The following is a 6,492-nucleotide window of genomic DNA, read 5'->3' on the forward strand; positions in this document are numbered from 1 at the left end:
TGCAGAATCAAACATACTAAACATGCAAAAAGATACACGACCAAACAAGGTAAAACTTGTAATAACAATGCAGAAACAAACATAGTTAAGCATGAAGAAACATGGTAAAATATTACTACTAAGTTTGGCTACTGAGCTTGTTTCTGGAGTTTTTCACATAAGTATTGAAATAACAATGCAGAAAGAAACACAGTTAAGCATGACTTATATTAAAAAAGAAACAGTAAAACATGCAATAATAATACATGACAAAAACATAGTAATTCCTGCAATCAAAGTACAGGACCAAACACAGTAATAGTCGTGACCCGGAAATGACTCACTTGGGGTTTTTCTAATAATTTGGTCACGTGATGCCGGTACAAATACAACCGCAATTTTCATTATCAAAATGAGTACTGTTCTGTTTCGTAGCCGTTCTGTTGCCAACTTACAGCGTTATTTGAGAGAAAGGGGTGTCACCTTCAGTGATTCTAGGAAACCTGCGTAAGTAGAACTCTGTAGTTTGGCAGAAAAGCTGAGGATTGAGGTTGATCCCGACGGATTATTAGAAGATCGGTCTGAAGTCGTCTGTCAAAAGCTGATACTGAGTGACATGTGCCTTGTGTCTCCACAACGGCTCTCTGGGACTAGCGATCTGTCTATCGTGCCAGTTCTGTCAATTTTTGACATTTACAATTACTTAATTACTTTAAATAACTATGATCACGCCTCCCTAAGGGCATATCACCAGCTTGAGGGATATTCTATGTTCCGAGATGGCTATACACGAGGTATTGAGACGGTGCCATATCCAAATACTGGTAAGACTCTGTCAGTATGTAGTTGTTTTATATACTATAATTTGATAATGATATTGATGATGATGATGATGATGATGATGATGATGATGATGATGATGATGATGATGATAAAAATCTTGTCATTATGCATGTACATTTACCACCATTTTGAAACAAATAATGTTTTAAATAACATACAAATTACATGTGTGCATATAAATTTATATCATGAAGTTTAATAGGAAAGGTTATTTTTCAATTGTTTTATCAGACGCTAAATTAATTGTTATGCTATCATTGCAAGAGAAAACAATTCAGCAGCATATTTAATCATTGATGCATACAATGTATGTTTTATTCTTTGTTGCAGCCTTTGTTGCTATGAAAGCCAATGTGAAACCCCGGGCGAATGATACAGATCCAATATCCAAGAGAGGCTACTACAGCTGTTGGATCATGATGAAGAACAGTGACGAGGGATCCATTCAATCTGCTTATTGCAGTTGCAAAGGAGGGTAATGGTCTAATTTACTCTTCCTTAGCTACACTTCATGTTTAATACTTGTCACAGATGCAGAAAAGTGTGTGGCCTGTCCCGGGAATCGGACCAGGGACCTGTTCTTGGAAGTTGTATGCTCTACCAACTGAGCTAATCAGCCCTGGATAACTGATATATTCAATTAATAGAACTGTGACATAGATTCCCTCTAACTTGCTGGACCATATATCCACTGGCTTTATTTGTTAAACTGCAGTGCAAGTCTCATTGACATGCAGGGTACTGGCCACGGTCCCTTGTTGGGCACAATTTCTCACATACTCAGAAAAGTTTGACATCCTGTGCACAAAACATTATCTACCAACTTAGATAACCGGCCCTGGATAACTTGTTTTCTCTGATCTGTATAACAGTTCAGTACTATGAACTTGAGTTATACAAAAACATCCATAGATATAATCTTATATTTAATTTGTTATTTTAGATCATATTTTATCATAGCTTACTTATTGATACTCTTATATAAACCCACTACAAATTATAAGATATAATTTGATGCCACATATTTATCTATAAGTTTGTTTAGGCATGGATGATTTGTGGCTGCTCATCTTAATACCATTGCTTTTTGATAGCATTGATCAATGCTGTCGACATGTTGTGGCAACCCTCTTCGAAGTCCTTGACTTTGTACAAGACTTCAATAAGACCAGCTGTACTTCAGGGCCATGTAAGTGAGTTCGGCGTGCTTCTCAGGCCGATCAACTAGGCAAACCTATTCCTGCCTCACAACTTGAGACTTCAATTATGGTGGAGCCCAGGTATATTTCATTTGTCTTTAGTTAATTTACTTTAAGATAAGTTCTATATTTAGCACCCACCATATGAAATTGAGTTAGAGGTAATAGGTGAACTAAATGTTTTCTAAAAATAACCAGGCTGTGTCTGTATTAGTGATGAGCACAGGCCAAGTATCTATTTTGAGTTAATATAAGAATTGTAAAAAATAATTTCTCCTGCATTGTATGTTTTTTGATAAACATGTGTACACACAAATTATTTTTCTAATACTTATATTAACTCAAAATTATCTGCATAATACTACATGTACCAAAAACTGCTCCCCTATTAACTAGAAACCTGATGTACTGTGATTTTTGTAACATGTTTTAATGAAATATTAAAGGCTATAAAATATTTGATTAACATCCCTCACCCCTGTCTGAAACCAAATCAATAAGTTATATATATATTTATATAATCATTTGGTATAATTTGTACAACAAGTATATTGCTTTCCTGATATTCAAACATGAAAACCATGAAAGGCAATATATCTACAATATTCAATAGTATGGTCCAAGGAAAACAATCACAATATTGCAATATGCTGACCTGCTATCTATGACAAATGTTACACACTGGCAAAGTTATTGTTAAATATTGTTTTGTTCAATATTTCAAGTACAATTGGAGCAATCTTTAAATGAACAAAATTCATATTTGTATTAATGTGTTATTGAATAACATATTCATATTGAAACATACAAGTCTCTCTCTGCATGAGCTTTTGTACCATAATTGATGTATAAATACCATTAAACATTGTTCGATGTTTGCATCTATTGTATAGTCCATCTATCTTATGATATGATAAAAAAGCAAGTTATTTAATGAGGGAGTAATTGATCCAGTTGTTTTTGTGTACTTGTACCCAACTTTACCTACAAGATGTAGGTTTTAATGCTTGAGTGGAAATTCAAAATTCAGGTTCAAGAATGTAATCACACATTTATTACCAAGTATTGGTACATACATATTGATTTCATACTTCCACTTTGGGTTTTGGTTTTATACAGAAGTATACATTATTCCCTGACATAAGAACACATGTATATAAAATGCTTAATTTTTATACATAAAAAGACTGTATACTCATAAACCTATTTGGCAAAAAAGAGAATGTGGCATATACTTTAGGCGAGACATGGCTGTAAGTTCCTAACAACTGCAACAATTGTTGTAATTTGCCTCAACAGAAATCGAAACTTCAATGGAATTATGCCTGACAAAATTTTAAAGGTCTTCATTCTTCGGATAGCTCTTTCAACATGAATTCTAACAGAGGCAATAGATCTTGAACGTTTAATTGCTTTACTGCTGAGGCAGTTTCCATGTGTAAATGCCGGTATATTTAGTGTAGTTTTCTTTGGAAGTAACAAGTGCCTTATATTAAAACCATGATCAGCCACTATATCATCGCCTTCTTCAATATTGTCTGTAAATCTTGAAACTTGTACAATTTTGGCATCACTTATAGAACCAGGGTAAATGTTAGATATAAATGTAATAGCCCCAGATGGAGATATACCAATTAATTGTTTGAATGTATTTGAATGCTTATAATTTGACCAGGTTGCCTTTTGAGCAGCTGGTCTCAATGGCTTTTGTACAAAATACTCAGTACAATCAATAATTGCACGTGTTCTTGGATATCTAGCAAATGATTGGGGTAAGTTTACTTTGACTATTTCTTTTGAAGGCCATATAATTAAAGCCTTTAAACACTGGTGTAACAAATTGGCCCAAGAGATACAAATTCTACTGACATGACTATTAGATACACCAAACAGGTATGACATGTGTTTGTTTCCAAATCCCATTTGAATTTTAACTAAACAGAGTAACATTTCTATAAATAATGATTGTGATGTTCTTTTTCTCCCTCGGGTTTGGTTGGAACGTGGAGTGTTCTTGTATTTACCATCCCAAAGCTTAGTATTTTGAGCTGTAGGCAATATCCAGTCAAAAAGCCAGAGAAGAAGTGCTACTGTTGGGAAACCAGTATATTGAAAACATGTAGCATTGTTTTTTTTAAATATGGTGAATAAAGTCAACCGATGTGTTATCAGATGTCTGTGTTCCAAAGTCTTTTGTGCTACTAATACTCTCTATTTTAACAGCTGGGCTATTTTCGCACTGAATGATATCCTGAAACACAGGTAGGTTTAAATTGCATGGAAAGATATTTTCATGTGTGCTGTTATCAGTGCTAAAACTATCACGGTTGGAATATGTCAATTTAGACTTTTTCGACTGCTGTTGAGGTGTTCTCCCCTCTGAAGGTCGTTTGCGACTTGAAGTGGCAATGGGTGTTGAGGTGTGGGTGGGGTAGATGGCAGGTATTGGATCTATGGCTCCCTCAAGGAAGTACTGAAAATAAATAAATTCATTGTTGTATCAGCTACAAAGTATTTAAGTTTTTACCAAAATACATTGACAAATAAACTTAAAGACAGTGTTAATACTCATAAAAAGTAATATCAAGCAACCACTGTCAATAATATAGGCCTGCATACTGCACTTCCGATACGAATTCTTCATTTAACTAATATTTAGTCTTACGTCAGGACATAAACAAACATTCGAGCATACGAAATGATGTTTTTTTCAACCGATAGATCCTGATGTGGCCTGCCACAATTTTTGATCCACTGTTAACAACGGTCTTGGCTCTTTGTTGGTTTAGGAAATGGCTTAAAATAAACGTCTTTCATGTGTGGCTTGTCTTTATACCGACTGTCACTTTTGCAAGTTCCCCAACTGCCGCGTTTTGTAACCATGTTGTGTTTATTCACTCTTAAAATACGATTGTTTTGCTAAAAACAGCGTTTAAATTTGGCGCTATCGATTGACTTTGTTTGTACCGGTGTCACGTGACGCAAATATTGGCAAAACCCACATACGGATTTCCGGGCTTGAATTATTCCTGCAAAAAAATACACAAAAAAACACATGCAATTATAATACCGGACCAAACAAAGCAAAATATTAAATGACGATACAGAACCAAACGTTGTGAAACATACAATAATAATACAGAAACAAACAAAATACATGTTTGTAAGCATAAACTAATGATGCAGAAACAAACATAGTAATATATGCAATAATACTTCATGATTAATTATAGCAAAACATGCAACAATAAAAGAGAATCAATCATAGTAAAACATGCAATGATAATACAGAAACAATCATAGTAAAACATGCAATGATAATACAGAAACAATCATAGTAAAATATGCAATGATAATACAGAAACAATCATAGTAAAACATGCAATGATAATACAGAAACAATCATAGTAAGACAGGCAATGATAATACAGAAGCAAACATAGTAAAACATGCAATGATAATACAGAAACAATCCTAGTAAAACATGCAATGATAATACAGAAACAATCCTAGTAAAACATGCAATGATACTACAGAAACAAACATAGTAAAACATGCAATGCAACACAGAAGCAAACATAGTAAAACATGCAATGATAATACAGAAACAATCCTAGTAAAACATGCAATGATAATACAGAAACAATCCTAGTAAAACATGCAATGCAACACAGAAGCAATCATAGTAAAACATGCAATTATAATACAGATTCTAACATAGAAAAATATGCAATATTAAATATTATATAATATAATACAGTATAGAAACATGTATTGTTAAATTGCATATCAATTTCCCTTCACAAGCACAAACACCATTCGTTCGTTTAATAAGTTGAAACTTTTTTTTCTGTTTGGCAATTATGCATGTAATACATAAACTAACAAATTAGTTCAGGCTTGATAGACAGCATTGTTGATTTCGTTTACGTAATTATTTCAGTTTCCGTGATATAAATAAAATCAAGAATGCTTTTTTCTTGGTTCGTACTTAATTTAAATAAATGCTACTTGTAAAATACGTAGCGAAAGTTTATATACGCTTGTAGACTGTCAAGCCATTATCATACCCTCCAACGCCAAGTGTCTTCTGTGTCGGAGAGTAAGTCACAGAATACGGAAACCTTATCCTATCGTTCGTCCTCAGCATGGTCTTTATTCTTCCGTCGCGCCCAATAATCACCATCACTGTGTTGCTGCTAAAGCAACATACGATTATCTGATCACCGCCTACGTCCACGAGACCGTTAGGATCAGACAGCTCTTTGTGTGAGAAAGTTTGAAGCAGTTCCCCTTGCAGGCTCAGCTGGACTACAGTGTGGTTGTACTTGTTTGATACGCAAATGGTGCTGACTTCGTCGTGGCTTATGGTGAAATAATGCGGAAAATCAAACACTGCCTGTTGAAGGGTTTTATTGTCAATGGATTGTAAAAGTTCTCTATTCACGGTTCTTACTTCAATTCGAGGCGA

General features: G+C 34.3%; 1 pseudogene; it reads left to right on the plus strand.

Annotated features, from left to right (window-relative positions):
• The first annotated feature begins 391 nt into the window (after positions 1-391).
• Positions 392-4,287, plus strand: LOC128202775 (uncharacterized; annotated as a pseudogene).
• The last annotated feature ends 2,205 nt before the right edge of the window (positions 4,288-6,492 follow it).

This window comes from Mya arenaria, chromosome 9, assembly GCF_026914265.1.
Source record: "Mya arenaria isolate MELC-2E11 chromosome 9, ASM2691426v1".
NCBI classification, from domain to species: domain Eukaryota; kingdom Metazoa; phylum Mollusca; class Bivalvia; order Myida; family Myidae; genus Mya; species Mya arenaria.